Source organism: Sus scrofa, chromosome 17 (assembly GCF_054392235.1).
Source record: "Sus scrofa isolate SSC_HxYL_T2T_F1_AM1 chromosome 17, Sscrofa_HxYL_maternal_Yorkshire_Landrace_v2.0, whole genome shotgun sequence".
Taxonomy (NCBI): Eukaryota; Metazoa; Chordata; class Mammalia; order Artiodactyla; family Suidae; genus Sus; species Sus scrofa.
Window position 1 is genome coordinate 42,314,756 of NC_139399.1, and position 15,930 is coordinate 42,330,685.

General features: G+C 44.6%; 1 long non-coding RNA gene across 1 annotated transcript in view; it reads right to left on the reverse strand.

The window, feature by feature from the left end:
- LOC110257457 (uncharacterized) overlaps nt 1–15,930 on the reverse strand; it is a 52,240-nt gene that overhangs the window by 157 nt on the left and 36,153 nt on the right. Inside the window, exon 3 of the long non-coding RNA XR_014832137.1 lies at nt 921–992. This is a non-coding gene — a long non-coding RNA (uncharacterized LOC110257457). The remainder of the gene's footprint in view (nt 1–920; nt 993–15,930) is intronic.

A 15,930-nucleotide genomic window follows, 5' to 3' on the forward strand; every position in this document is an offset into this window, starting at 1 on the left:
TGGTGTTTTTAACTGTGCTTTTTATAGTGGGCCCTGGGGCGTGGGTGTTTTGGTGTCCACCCCCCCCTTTTTCCTCACGCCCTGATTTTCACGCCACACAATGTAGCCTTTGACCAATTCTAGCTAATTCCCGGGGGATTCTGGGTGGGACTCCTTCCAGTCTCTGATCCCCTCAGATTATCTTTTATCTATCTAGAGACATTTAATTTTAACTTAATATATATATATTTATATAAAAAATATATATATATAATATTTGCCCACAGTACCAAATTCAAAAGGTACCTAAGCTCATGGGATGAAAGTAAGTCTCTCCTCTGCTCCCCACCCCAATCACCTCCTTCCCATCCCCTGAAGCCATCCCTCTCTTATTTTATTCAACAAAATCTCCTCTAGTTATTACTATGCACCAGGCACTCTTCTAAGCAATTACCTAATATTAACTCATTTAATCTTCCTAAAAACCTTTTGAGATAGAGCTTTCATTGGCTATTTTCTTGTGAATATTGCCAAAGATATTCTATGCATATAGAAGAAAATCTATATGTATAATCTTACCCTCCTCCCTTTAAAAATAGAAGCTAATTATACAACCAGGTCGGCACTTCGCTTCACGTACTGAAAACTGTATCTTGGAATCATCCACATTGGTGTGTAAAGAGACTCCTCATTCATTCATCTTTACAGCTGCATGGTATTCCCTTCCATGGAATGATGTGCCATAGCATAATGAATGTGTCCACTCTTGGCGGACATAAAAAATATTTCCAACTTTTTCTCTTATGAATTATGCTGCAATGAATTGCCAAAGTGATCTTTGCCAAGCATAACGTGGACCTCATCCATCCAATATTCAAAAATTCTCCATCTTTATCTTTTATGCAGAAGGGCATCTTAAATGCAGGTGTTATCAGAGTTACCTGGTGGCCTAGCCATTAAGGATTTGGTGTTGTTGGCGTGGGGTCCATCTCTGGCCCAGGAACTTCTGCATCCTGTGGGTGTGGCCAAAAAAAAAAGAGTATTAAATGCAGGAGTTATCAAGATCCCTGGTGAGACTCTGATGAAAGCAATGAACCTGCTGTCTAAAAATAACTCATGGGCATCTGAGTTTCATATGAAGTTCAGAGACTCCTGGAAACCCCACTGTGGACACAACAATGCCAGGACACCTCCCCTGGCTGTGTGATGTGTCTATGGTTTTGAAGTGGGTACTCTGCACTGCCAGCTTCCTGGCTGCTGAGTTACAGAGAGCTATGAGAAAATTGCTGAATCTGCCAAGCCTTGGTTTTTCTCATCTCTAAAATGGGGCTAATTGGAGTTCCTGTCATGGCTCAGTGGTTAACGAATCCAACTAGGAACCATGAGGTTGGGGGTTCGATCCCTGGCCTTTCTCAGTGGGTTAAGGATCTGGCATTGCCATGAGCTGTGGTGTAGGTTGCAGAAGCGGCTCAAATCCCACGTTGCTGTGGCTGTGGTGTAGGCTGGTGTCTACAGCTCTGACTGGACCCCTAGCCTGGGAACTTCTGTATGCCAAGGGAGCAGCCCTAGAAAAGGCAAAAAAAAAAAAGACAAAAATAAAAAAATAAAAATAAAATGGGGCTAATTAAAGTGGTTTCCTCCTGGGATTATGAAAAATAAATTAGATGCAGACTCTGAAGTGTTTAGCTCGGCACATAGACGTCCTTAACCCAGGTTAGCTGTTATTGTTTCTGCAAGGTACATTCCAAATCCATTCATTTATTCAACAAACATTTATTGAGAACATACTATGGGCAGGGAACTGGAGGGAGTTCAGAGCGGTGAGGAAAAGAGACTGTGAAAAATTAAACCAAACCAAACAGTCATGCGTGATTGCTCTCTGGGCTCTGAAGGTGGAAGAGGCGCCAGGGGGTTGGGGAAACAGCAGAGGAGGCAGCCTGCGGGGGTTATGGTCGGGGAGTCTCTGCAGAGAGTGGTGCTGGGGTGGCTTTGGAAGGATTACGGGGGAGATTTGGTAGGTAAAGAGGAAGCTGTGTAGGAGAGGGTACATACAGCAGCCTTGAGGAGAGACAGTCCGAGGCAGCAGGGGGACCTCACGGGAGGCTCAAAGTGGCTGAAGTGGGGGCGGTGAGGGCGAGGAGAGAGGAGATTGGAGGGCTGGGAAGTGGGAAGTTGCGGCTTTTGCCAAGGGAAGGACTGGTCAGAGGGGCAGGTAGAAAAACACCCCAGTGACCATGCAGAGGTCCGGTTGGCAGAAGGCATGAAGGCCGCTGGAAAGTCAGTTGGGTCATCCGTGTAAAAATGATAACCTTGAGAGTTCCCATGGTAGCTCAACGGGTTAAAAACCCAACTAGTAGGAGTTTCTGTTGTGGCTCAGCAGTTAACGCACCTGGCTAGTATCCATGAAGATGTGGGTTCCATCCCTGGCCTCACTCAGTGGGTTAAGGATCCGGTGTTGTCGGGAGCTGTGGTGTAGGTCGCAGACATGGCTCAGATCCTGCGTTGCTGTGGCTGTGGTGCAGGCCAGCAACCGTAGCTCCAATTAGACCCCCAGCCAGGGAACCTCTACATGCCGTGGGTGTGGCCCTAAAAAGACAAAAAAAAAAAAAAGATAACCTCAACTAGGTAGTGTTGGTGAAAGGAGGCAGAGGAGGGCAGCAGCCCAGGAGAGAGAGTCAGGAACCAGAGGTGAATAACTGCTCCAATTAAGAGACTGCTTGACGTTAGCAGACATTTCTCCAAAGACATGCAGATGGCCAGTAAACACATGAAAAAATGCTCAACATCACTCATTATTAGAGAAATGAAAATCAAAACCACAGTGAGATACCACCTAATTAGTCTACAAGTAGCAAATGCTAGAGGGTGTGGAGAAAACAGAACCCTCCCACACTGTTGGAAGGAATGTAACGGATATAACCTCTATGTAAAACAGTATGGAGGTTCCTCAGAAAACGCTATGCAGAACTACCATATGATCCAGGAGTCCCACTCCTGGGCACACATCCAGACAAAACTATAATTCAAAAAGATCCATGCACCCCTATGTTCACAGCAGCACTATTCACAAAAGCCAAGATGTGGAAACAGCCTAAATGTCCATCAACAGATGCATGGATTAAGAAGCTGTGGTACATGTACACAATGGAATACTACTCAGCCATAAAAAAGAATGAAATAATGCCATTTGCAGCAACATGGAAGAAACTAGAGATTCTCATACTAAGTGAAGTAAGCCAGAAAGAGAAAGACAAATACCACATGACATCACTTATATGTGGAATCTAAAATATGGCAAAAATGACCCTATCTACAAAAGAGAAACAGACTCACAGACATAAGAGAACAGCCTTGTGGTTGCCAAGGGGGATGGGGGAGGGAGTGGTGTGGACTGGGAGTTTGGAGTTAGTAGATGCAAACTACCACATTTAGAATGAATAAGCAACGTGGTCCTGCTGTATAGCACAGGGAGCTATATCCAATCACTTGTGATAGAACATGATGGAAGATAATATGAGAACAAAAAAGTATATACATGTATGACTGGGTCACTTCACTGTACAGCAAAAATTGGCACAATACTGTAAATCACCTATGTTTTAATTAAAAATAAGTAAATAAAAGATTGGAGTTCCCATTGTGGCAAAGCAGAAACAAATCTGACTAGAAACCATGAGGCTGCAGGTTCGATCCCTAGCCTCACTCAGTGGGTTAAGGATCTGGCGTTGCCATGAGCTGTGGTGTAGGTCGCAGACGTGGCTCGGATCTGGTGTTGCTGTGGCTGTGGCATAGGCTGGCGGCTATAGCTCCAATTACTCCCATAGCCTGGGAACCTCCATATGCTGCAGTAGCAGCCACAAGACAAAAAAAGACAAAAATAAATAAATTAATAAATAAATAATTTTTTAAAAAAAGAAAGAGAGAGAGACTGAATAGAAGAGGGAAAAGTTGAGTAGAAAGGGCCAATTTGGAGTTCTTGTTGTGGCTCAACAGGTTAAGAACCCAACATAGTGTCTGTGAGGATGTGGGTTTGATCCCTGGCCTCACTCAGTGGGTTAAGGATTCTGCCCCTTCCCTGCCCAAACCTGCAAGGGTTCCTATCGCTCTTATAACCAAATCCAAAGTTCTCTCCCAGCCCATCAGCTCCTGCCAGTATGTGGCCTCATCTCCTTTGCTCTCTCTCTCTGGACCTCAGGCACACACCTCCCTGCAGTTTTTAGTTATACCAGGCACACCTCAGCCTCATGGCCTTGGCCTTTGCCATTCCCTCTGCCGGGACTGCTCTTCCCCCATGTATCCTCAAGGCTGGATAATTTCCTTCATTCAAATCTTTGCTCAAATGTAGCTCCTCAAGGAGGCCAGCCCTGACTAACCTCACCAAAATAGCACCCCTCTGCCCATCTATTTCTCTTTTTTTTAATCTTTCATTTATATATATATATTTTTTCTACTGTACAGCATGATGACCCAGTTACGCTTACATGTATACATCCTTTTTCCTCACATTACATATTCCACCATAAGTGACTAGACAGAGTTCCCAGTGCTGCACAGATCTATTTCTTTTTTATTGTGGTAAAACAGACATTACAGAAAAGTCACCATTTTAGGAATTTTAAGTGGACCATCAGTGGCATTAAGTACGCTGTGTACCATCATCAGCATCTGTTTTCAGAATATTTCATGATCCCAAACAGCTCTCCACCAACCTTCATCCACTTCCTTTACCCTAGTATTTCTTTGTAAGTTATTCCTACCCGACTTCATGAAACTCGTTTATCTATTTATCACATTGACCACCTGTCTCCTTGGACTAGAACTGAAGCTACCAGAGGGCATGAACTTTGCCTGTGTTGTCCACTGCTACCTCGCCAGCTCCTCATAACGTAATAGGTGCTCATGAAACTGTTATGGGCAGATTAACTTCTCTTCCAGAGAAGGAGGACACAGGCAGAGGAGGGGACTGAAACTGTGCTGGATTTGGGTACATTCCTCTTTGCCAGCCCCTCGACTACCCCTTCCCTAGTGCCCTCCTCTCTCCGGCCACGCCGACCGAGCCGTTCCCCACCCTCTTCCACAGCCTGAGTTGCCCCCCTCACTGCAAAGATCGCTTCTTCTTCATGCATCAAGAGCCTCTTCCCTCTTGAAAACTCTGCTCAAAGTCACCTCCACAGGAAAGAATTCCCAGACAAACCTTCATCACGCTCCCCAACCCCCAACAACTCTCCCCTTCCAACTTGCCCATGATGCTGTACTTCTGCCTGGAATTTGCCTGGTCTCTCTTGAGTGAAAGAGATCGAAATCTAGCTCAGGGTAGCTAGTGGAACAAACAAATAAAAAAGGTAAATTATTGGCTTCCAGAACTGAGTCCAGGGCATGGATTTCATGGCTAAATCCAGGTGGTATGATATCATTAGAATGTTCTCTCTCCATCTCTCATGCCTGCTTTCCTGGATGTCAGCTTTATTCTCGGAAAGTCTCTCCTCTTTGGGTGGCAAAGATGGCTGCCAGCAACTCTGAATTCTGACTTATCCTTTTATTTTATTTTATTTTATTATTATTGGTTTTTAGGGCCTCACCCGAGGCCCGTGGAACTTCCCAGGCTAGGGGTAGAATCGGAGCTGCAGCTGCTGGCCTACACCACAGCCACAATAACGTGGGATCCGAGTCATGGATGTGAACTTCACAGCTCACAGCAACGCCAGATCCCCAACCCCCTGAGTGAGGCCAGGGATCGAACCCACAGCCCTTTCCCTAGTAGTTCCAGCTAAAGTCCCAGAGAAGGCCCTCCATTGGCCTGCCTTGGGTCACATGTCCAATCTTGTGCTAATTCCTATGGCTAGAGAGACAAACTGCTCTGATTGGCAAGGCCTAGTCCTGTGCCCGTCTCTGAAGTGGGTGTGGGGTTTGCCTGGCCTGAGCTGTAGAACCAAGAGTGAGGGAGGGGTGGTTTCCAAAAAGAAATTGCCACTCGGTGGGCAAAAGCCCCAGATGTCACTAGCTGTAGATGTAACAACTGTGCCTCTGTTGGCGTACTCGCCACGTGGCCACAGGAACTTGAGTTATCTTTGTAGGCTGTGTCTTCCTCCTGAACCTGTGAGTTCCCTTGGGGCAAAATCCTAGCACAGGGCCTAGCTCATGGCCTCTGCTTGATGGACACCAGCGTGCTTCCCTCCTCTCCTTGAGGATCCAAATCCTCTCTGCGCTCAGTCTGTGATTTGGCCGGCATTAGAAAGACCTTGCCCCTGGCCAGTGCGGTGGCCAGATCCGTGGGAGTGCACATACTCCCTGACCTCTGCCCTACATCTCTGGCCCAGAACGTCAGGGGTCAGGAGGTCCAGTTCTCAGTCACCGTCATCTACGTGACCTTGAGCAAGTCCCTTCCTCTTACTAAGCCTCAGTGGTCCTTTCTGTTCAATAGGGGCCGGGAGAGGCCTTTGACCTGAGAAGCATTTCCTCCTTTTCAGCCCATCACGTCCCTCTTTACAATTTGTTCCATGTCTGGGTACCACCTGGGCTCCCAGTTACATAATATTTTTTCTTTAAATGAGCCATCTTTTAAAAACATAAATATATTCATTTCATAAGGGAACTTTAGATCCCTCCATAAATGGAAAACCCGTATCTTGCACCATAAATAGAAGGTAACCATAAAAATAAGTACAATGAAAACAAAACAATGTCATTAAATTCTTGCCAGATCCGGCTGCCTGCCCAGGGCTTGGAGGCAGAGGCCTGCTCTCTGTTAAAAAGGGAAGTAAGTGTTAAGAGAGGTGTTAAAAACACACCAGCATTCAACAGACTTTCTCCTTAATAACAAGCTGAGGGAAAATGAGAAAGGGAGGAAAATTCTGCTCTGGGCTCTGTGGTTCCTAAGCTGGGAGTGGCTCCACCTGGCAGCAGCTCAGGTGGGACCTGTCCCACTGAGCCCACTCTTAGAAAGAGGTGGACCTGGCCATGCCTTCCATGGAGGGGCTGCACCTCCTCTGCACACAGGCCAGGCTGGGGGCTCAGAGCCCCAGCCAGGATGGAGCCCAAGTGTGGGGCTCTGGTTCATGTTTCAGGGTCAGTGAGGGCTGGACAGACGAGTCATACTCAGTCCCCACTACCCCCACCCAGCATGGCCTGGGGGATACCAATATAATTTTTATTTGCATAAATTTTCTAATCTGGAAAGATCAGAAACTAATGAAAGTGATGGGAACCAGACAGATGGGAGAGGGAGTGGGAATGAGACTCTGCAGTTATCCTTTTTTATACTTTTTGAACCATATGAATATATTACTGACTCAAATTTTATAACCATAAAAACAGATTTTATTAGCACCTGTTACATAAGCAGACTTTGTGGTAGCCATTGAGTTAATTCATTCACTCATTCATTCAGCCTTTTATCACTGTGCTTCTGCCGCTGGCCCCTTTACTCGTCCTCAGAGACGCCTAACTCTTTTCTAACTCATCCTGTCCACTCTTCTTATAATGCTAGCTTCTTCTCATTCTTCAAGCTTCCTCTTTAATATCATCTTCTCAGGAAGGCCTTGCAAGACCACATTATTTAAAACAGAGATTAGCAAACAATGGTCCAAAACTGGCCCACCACTTGTTTTTATAAATAAAGTTTTATTAGAACACAGCCATGCATATTCGTTTACATATTGTCTATGGTTGCTTTCCCACTGCAGAGTGGTGACAAAGACTGGATGTCCCTCCAAGCCTAAAATATTTAATATCTAGTCCCTGACAGAAAAGTTTGCTGACTGCCATGTCTAAGCAATCTTTCCCTCTTTCCAAGTTCATCTTGAATGTATCAGTACAATTCTTTTTTTTGGTCTTTTTAGGGCCACACTCACAGCATATGGAGGTTCCTAGGCTAGGGGTCTAACTGGAGCTGCAGCTGCTGGCCTACACCACAGACACAGCAACACAGGATCCAAGCCATGTCTACGACCTACACCACAGCTCATGGCAATGCCAAATCCTTAACCCACTGAGTTAAGGCCAGGGATCAAACCTGCGTCCTCACGGGTCCTAGTCAGGTTCATTAACCACTGAGCCACGAAGGAACTCCCACACTTTTTTTTTTTAATTTCATGGCACCTAACAATAGTTTATAATTATCCCGGTTATCGTGTGTGTGTGTGTGTGTGTGTGTGTGTGTAATTGTTGTCTCAAAGAAAATTGAGAGACAAAAATAAAAAGCAAACAAAAATTTAAACTGAAAAGAAGTTTTACAAGAGGGTCCAGGTTTTAGAATGATAAAACACCAAATAAAAAACACAACAGAGGGTTCCTGTCGTGGCTCAGTGGTTAATGAACCCGACTAGTATCCATGAGGACGCGGATTCGATCCCTGGCCTTGCTCAGTGGGTTAAGGCTCCGGTGTTGCCATGAACTGTGGTGTAGGTCGAAGACACAGCTTGGATCCCGTGTTGCTGTGGCTGTGTTGTAGGCTGACAACTACAGCTCTGATTTGACCCCTAGGCTGGGAACCTCCATATGCTGCAGGTGCGGCCCTAAAAAAAAAGAAGAAAAAAAAAAGACAACAAAAAAACAAAAACCAGATAGTTCAAGGGAAAAAATTACCAAGGATTGGTCTGTCCAAGGTAGAAAAAAATATTTTCTCACTTGGTTATTGTATCTGCAAAGGTAATCACATATTTTCCGATGCAGATTTGAAGAAGTAAGACATAAAGTTGTTTTTGTTAGGGAGTCCGCAATTCTCAGGAAAGCCTCAAGGCTTGGCTTGTTTGGGGATTTAGAACTAGAGAGAGGAGCCCTGGTTTTCCTCAAGGTACAAAGTGCTTTCATAATCTATTAGGAAAAAAAAAAATGCAAAGACTCCATTTGGCTTCCAAAAACTGTCTGTTCCTCAACCCTCTGCCCCACTATTAAGACATAAGGGACCAACATTATAACATTCTCCCTGAGGGAGATACTGTGTCTGCATGGTTTACCTCTGCGTCACCAATACCTAGTACAGGTCTGCCTCACATCAAGGAAAACTCTTAGACTTTGAAATGACAAAAACAAAACAAAACAAAACAATAAAACCCACAAAGATGACTGGCTGTCCTACGGAATGCTAAGCCCAGTCGTCACCTCAAGTTAACGGATTCTATGGGGGTAGATGCCTTTCCTTACCTTTGAGTTATCCTACATCGATGTATGTGGTAACCAGATGATAGTGATACAAATAACTTGTTAATAGAGATGCAAAGAAGTTTTATCTGCTGGAGGCACAATAGATCTCCTCCCCCCACCTTTCCCATTCCTCTTGGAATTTGCATCTTCAGCAAATTAATTTCAGCATCTACATGCATCTGTATTCTCATGTGGAAGTTCCCAGGCTAGGGATGGAACCTGAGCCACAGCAGTGACAATACTGAATTCTTAACCTCTAGGCCACCAGGGAACTCTATGAATTAACAAACAAAAACTCTGATACATGTTCATTTTATTTTATTTATTCATTTGCTTTTTAAGGCTACACCCACGGCATATGGAAGTTCCCAGGCTAGGGGTCGAATCGGAGCTACTGCTGCTGGCTTAGGCCACAGCCACAGCAACACGGGATCCAAGCTGTGTCGGAAACCTACACCACAGCTCACAGCAATGCTGGATCCCCCACTCACTGAGCGAGGCCAGGGCTCGAACTCGCATCTTCATGGATATAGTTGGATTTGTTTCCACTGTACCACAATGGGAACTCCATTTTATATCTAAACCAGAGGCGTGATTTTATTCTTTTGCAAAAATTATCTTTTGACATACATAATCTCTCTTGTTACATTCTTTATATAATGAATGCTGGTGTGAACAGTGAATATGCTCTCATAGCATTCTGTACTTCTTGTAGCACCAATTTAATAAGTATAATTATTTGTGCATTCATCTGTGTATTAGCTGTTTCTCCTAACCATAAGCTTCATGGGGCAAAGACCTTATCTGACTTGCTTGCTACTGTGTTCCCCAAAGACTAGCATTGTACCTGGAAATAACACAGACTAGGTGATTATATAGACATATACATGTATGTTGTATGTGTGTATATATATATATATATGTATGTACATGTATACGTCCCGTGTGTGTGTATGTGTGTGTGTGTGTGTGGAGAGAGAGAATGGATTATTTGCTCATTTGATGCCCAGTTTAGAACAGACCTGAACTCCTCTTTAAAGCTCTCAATGCAAGATGGAATCCTTTCAAATTTCCAGGATAAACTGAATAAAAAGAAGAGAAGGAAGGAAGGAAAGGAGGGAGGGAGGGAGGGGGAGCGGGGGAGAAGGAGGAGAGGGAGGGGAGGGAGGAAAGCAGTGCTGGTTCCCTCAGACAGGAACAGGAGGGGCTGGTGGCATTCCAGATGCACCACACATCCCTCGCTCAACTTCAGGCACCATCTATCTTCACTGATGAAGTAGCAGAGGCCAAGATGCTATGAGGGCAGCTGAGCATGCTGCTGAGGAAGAGCTGCAATTACTACGCCGTTCCTTCCTCCCACCACACTGCCTCCTCCTTCCCAGACTCTTCTCTGCCCCTTCACCTAATCCAGCCTCTTGTAAGTCACCTTCCTGAGTCCCTCTATTGTTGCTGGCTGCCTCCCAGACGCCAGGCTTACCTTTCGTCCGCCCCATTTGGATCATCACCAAGCAGAAGCCCTCTAACCCACTTGTTCTGATTCCATCATATCATCAAAACTCTATCCAAGGTTGACAGGTCCTCCTTCTTAAGTCTGAGCTAGAAGCTGCCAGGGATATCAGGCCGTTTAACTGTAACCCCCTGCCCTCAGGTAGCTTGCAGTCTAGGGAGAGAGATAGGATCGCTCCCTAGGGAGTCTTCACATCATGAATACCGGTGCCCAGGAAGGAGATCCCACGCTCCTGGACTTTAACATTGTTAAAATGGCCATACTACCCAAAGCAATCTGCAGATTTAATGTGATCCCCATCAAATTCACCATGACATTTTTCACAGAACTAGAACAAATAACCAATAATCTTTATGGTTATAAAAGACCCAGAATTGCCAAAGCAATCCTGAGGGGTAGAGAAAAAAAAAAGCAAGAGGCGTAACTCTCCCAGACTTCAGACAATATTCCAAACCTACAGTTATCAAGATAGTGTGGTACTGGTATGAAAACAGACATACGGACCAATGGAACAGAAGAGAGAGCCCAGAAATAAACCCAGACACCTGTGGTCAATTAATCTTCAGCAAAGGAGGGGAGAATATAAAATGGGGGAAAAGACAATCTCTTCAGCAAGTAGTGCTGGGAAAACCGGACAGCAGCATGTAAATCAAAGAAACTAGAACAGACCCTTGCACCATGCACAAAAATAAACTCAAAATGACTTAAAGATTTAAACACAGGACATGACACCATAAAACTCCTAGAAGAGAACATAGACAAAACATTTTCTGACATCAACTGTACAAATGTTTTCTTAGGTCAGGCTCCCAAGGCAATAGAAATAAAAACAAAAATAAACAAATGGGACCTAAAGAAACTTACAAGCTTTTGCAAAGCAAAGGAAACCAAAAGAACAACAGAAAGACAGCCTCTGAAGGAGAGAAAATAGTTGCAAATGATGCAACTGACAAGGGCTTAATCTCCAAAATACAACTCATACAACTCAACAACACAAAAACAACGCAATCAAAAAATGGGCAGAAGACCTAAACAGACCTTTCTCCAAAGAAGACATATGCATGGCCAGTAGGTACATGAACATATGCTATACATCCCTAATTATTAGAGAAATGCAAATCAAAACTACAATGAGGTACCACCTCACACCGATCAGAATGGCCATCATTAATAAGTCTACACATAATAAATGCTAGAGAAGGTGTGGAGAAAAGGGAACCCTCCTACACTGTTGGTGGGAATGTAAATTGGCTTAACCACTATGGAAGAGTATGGAGGTAGCTTGATCCAGCAGTCCCATTCCTGGTCATATAGCCAGACAAAACTACAATTCAAAAAGATCCATGCACCCCAATGTTCACTGCAGCACTATCCACAATGCCAAAACATGGAAACAACCTAAATGTCCATCAACAGATGAATGGATTAAGAAGATGTGGTACATATACACAATGGAATACTACTCAGCCATAAAAAAAGAATTAAACAATGCCATTGCAGCAACGTGGATGCAACTAGAGATTCTCATACTAAATGAAGCAAGTCAGAAAGAGAAAGATAAATACTACGTGATATCACTTTTATATGGAATCCAAGATATGGCACAAATGAACATACCTACAAAGCAGAAACAGACATAAAGAACAGAGTCATGGTTGCCAAGGGGGAGAAGAGGGAAGGGAGGGGCATGGACTGGGAGTTTGGAGTTAGTAGATGCAAACTATTACATTTAGAATGGATAATCGATGAGGTCCCACTGTATAGTACAGGGATAGACCATGACGGAAGATAATATAAGAACGGGAATGTATGTATATATATGTATGACTGGGTCACTTTGCTGTACAGCATAAACTGGTACAACATTGTAAATCAACTATACTTTAACTTAAAACTTTTATAAAAGGGAGTTCCCATTGTGGCGCAGTGGTTAACGAATCTGACTAGGAACCATGAGGCTGCGGATCTGACCCCTGGCCGCACTCAATGGGTTAAGGATCCAGCATTGCTGTGAGCTGTGGTGTAAGGTGCAGACATGGCTCAGATCCCACATTGCTGTGGCTGTGGTATAAGCCAGCGGATAGAGCTCCGACTCAACCCCTAGCCTAGGAACCTCCATATGCCGCGGGTGCGGCCCTAGGAAAAAAATAAATAAATAAAACTTTTTAAAAAGGAAAACTGGTGCCAACACATCTACTCCTCATCTGTGGCAGAGACCACTGATTACCCCTCATACTCATTCTCCCCTTTTCATGTGGAAATAAAATCTCTGACTTATAGCTGGGTGCTTAACCACACAAAATAAAGACTCATACCCAGCTTTCCCCTTGCAGCTAGTCCTAGGCATGTGACTAAACAGTGACCAGTGGTATGTAAAAACAGTGCCGGCCACATCTTCTAAGTCTGGCTGCCCCTGGCCTCTCTCCCAGCCCACTAGCTATGGTCTAGATACAGGGGAGCCATCTGAGACCACAGGGACCAGGCAACACCCTAGGAATGGCAGAGGTACAGACAGGACAAGGCTGGGACCCCACCTCCATTGAGCTAGTCCTGGGTTATTTATAGCCAGACCTGAGAGAAACAAAATTCTATCTTCTTTTTTTTTTTTTTTTTTTTTCTTTTTAGGGCCGCACCCACAGCCTATGGAAGTTCCCAGGCTAGGGGTCAAATCAGAGCTGCAGCTGCCGGCCTACACCACAGCCACAGCCTCGCAGGATCCTCCACCTCCGCTCACAGTAATGCCAGATCCTTAACCCACTGAGTGAGGCCAGGGATTGAACCCACGTCCTTATGGATACTAGTCAGGTTCATTACCACTGAGCCACTATAGGAACTCCCAAAATTCTATCTTCTTGATGTTATCATGACTTAGGATTTGCCTTGGAATAGAGGAGCCTATATGCTCTATATTCTAGTTGGTCATTCATTTTCTTTGCAATAGAAATCAAGCCAGAACAAATGTTTATTGCCTACTATGTTCCAGGCACCGTTTAAACATCTGGGGATGCAGAGAGAACCTCCAATATGGTGGCACATACGTTTTGGTACATGAGTGATTTTGTCTGTCATGTATGATTCTCCTCTTCCTACTGCCCTTCCTCCTTCCCTACCCATTGCCATACTCATGACTGGCATAACTATGTACCGCGCCCAGAGAACAATGAGACAGCAGCAGCAAAGAGGAGCGGGAAAGACATGGCATTTTTAGTCATATGAACTAGACTTACATCCTAGCTTAACTTCTCAGAGACTCAGTTTCGTCACCTGTGAAATGGTACTAAAAGTAATAACTACTTCTTAGGGTTTCCGAGGGTGAGGAACAAAATGAGATAATGCATGGAAAGCTGAACACATAGTCTGTGCTGAATACAACATGCCTGTGAGAGTGTAACAGTTTTAGCAATTACCTGAGGAAAGGCAACGAGGAAGGGGTCTCTTTCCTGATCCAGCTTCATCTAAGACGGTAATGACTAAGCGTTCCTCCCTTCACCAGCTCCCAGTCTCCTTCCTCCCTCCCAAGGCCATTCTTTTCTTCCCTTTGTCAAATCTGTGCCAGGTCCTGGGATTTCTGCTGTCACCCCTCCCTGAATGGAGAGCTGAGGTCTGAGGCGATCCCCTTCTCCACCCCGTCTGCAGCCAGAAGCAAAACAGCAGCCTCTCCTCTGCTTTGAGATGGGTTTTCTTCACTTACATGTCTTCCTGGATTTGGGAAGTGAAAACAGCTAGTCCAGGAGACTTCAGGCCTCCTTACAAGTCTCTGCCCTGTTAATCTCAGCAAAATTTTGCACTCATTTCTCTGCTTCAGGACTCAGGTTTTCCACCACAAAAACTCCAGTTGAACTTCTACGCATCCTTCAAGACCCAGTTCAGGAGTTCCCACTGCAGCTCAGTGGGTTAAGGACCCAAAGATGTCTCTATGAGAAGACATCTCACGCAGTGGGTTAAGGATTTGGCACTGCTGTAAGCTGCAGCATAGGTTGCAGATGCGACTTGGATCCAGGCTTGCATTGCTGTGGCTGTGGGTTGTGGGCGTAGGCCCCAGCTGCAGCTCCAATTCAACCCCAAGCCCAGGAACTTCCATATTTGGGGAAAAAAAAAAAAAAAAAGCTCAGCCTCCTTTGTGACTCCTTCCCTCATTCCCTCATACAGAGCTCATGGCTCTCTCCTCAGTGTTCGCCCCCACAGTGCTTAGTATAACCATTCTGCTATTATAGCAGCCATCATGTTATGTCTAACTACTTCCTGCTGGCTTGTCTGTCTTTCTCTACTAGACTCTGAGCTATTTGAGGACAGGTTGTAGCTTATTTAGTCTGTATCCCTAGTGCAGACCACCAGGCAGGTAACATGGAAAATGAAACTTAAATGGACGGATAACTGGATGGATGGATACAAACGGATGACGAAATGTTTTGATTTATCGTGTATGGTTTTGTAGATGTCCATTGCATAGATGATGATAGACATGGCTCATAGATGATAGATATTTAGTAAAAGAAAGAATGAAGGATGGATGGTAGATGGAAGAGGAATGGATGAAAATAATCTGGCAAGTTGATGACTGGCTTGTGAATGACAGATGTGAGGAAATGAATGAGGACTTACATTGGATGAATATTTGATGCATGAGAAACAGTGGAAAGGCAAGTGACAAATGGAATAATGGATGGATGGACGGATGGATGAGGGATAAATAGATGCATAGGGAATGAGTGGATGAGGAACTAGTGAATGCATGAAAGATGGTGGATGGCTACTAATAGCTAGTGAATGGTGGGCAGATGAGTGATAGAAGGATGGTAAGTGGAAAGATGGAATTATGATGTCTGGCTGGGTGGCTGGCTGAAGGAATATATGGATGATAAATAGATTGATGAAGGATGGATATAGAATGGATGATAGGTAGATGGATAGTGGGTTGGTGGTGAATGCATGAAGATGGATCAGGAATAGACCGTGGGGGAAAGATGAATGGACATTTGTCTAGATGGACAGTGGAAGAGTGATAAATGAATTGTTTGAATTGGTTATGAAAATGGATGAATGATAGCTGGATAGATTGACGGATGATGAGTGAACAGTTCATGAATGGGTGTGTGTGTTACCATGGGTATTTTTTGAGGGTCCTTCAAGCCCTGTTATTCTGTGACTCCCTCTCTCCTGGGAGATAATGAAACTGATTATTTGATAATCTTCCATGAACTAGGCCTCTATATGCGTGCTTGACTTATGTCATCTCCAGTAATCATTGCCACAGCACTGCAGGGCAAGTATGGTTATGTTCCCTTCACAAATGAGGAAAATGA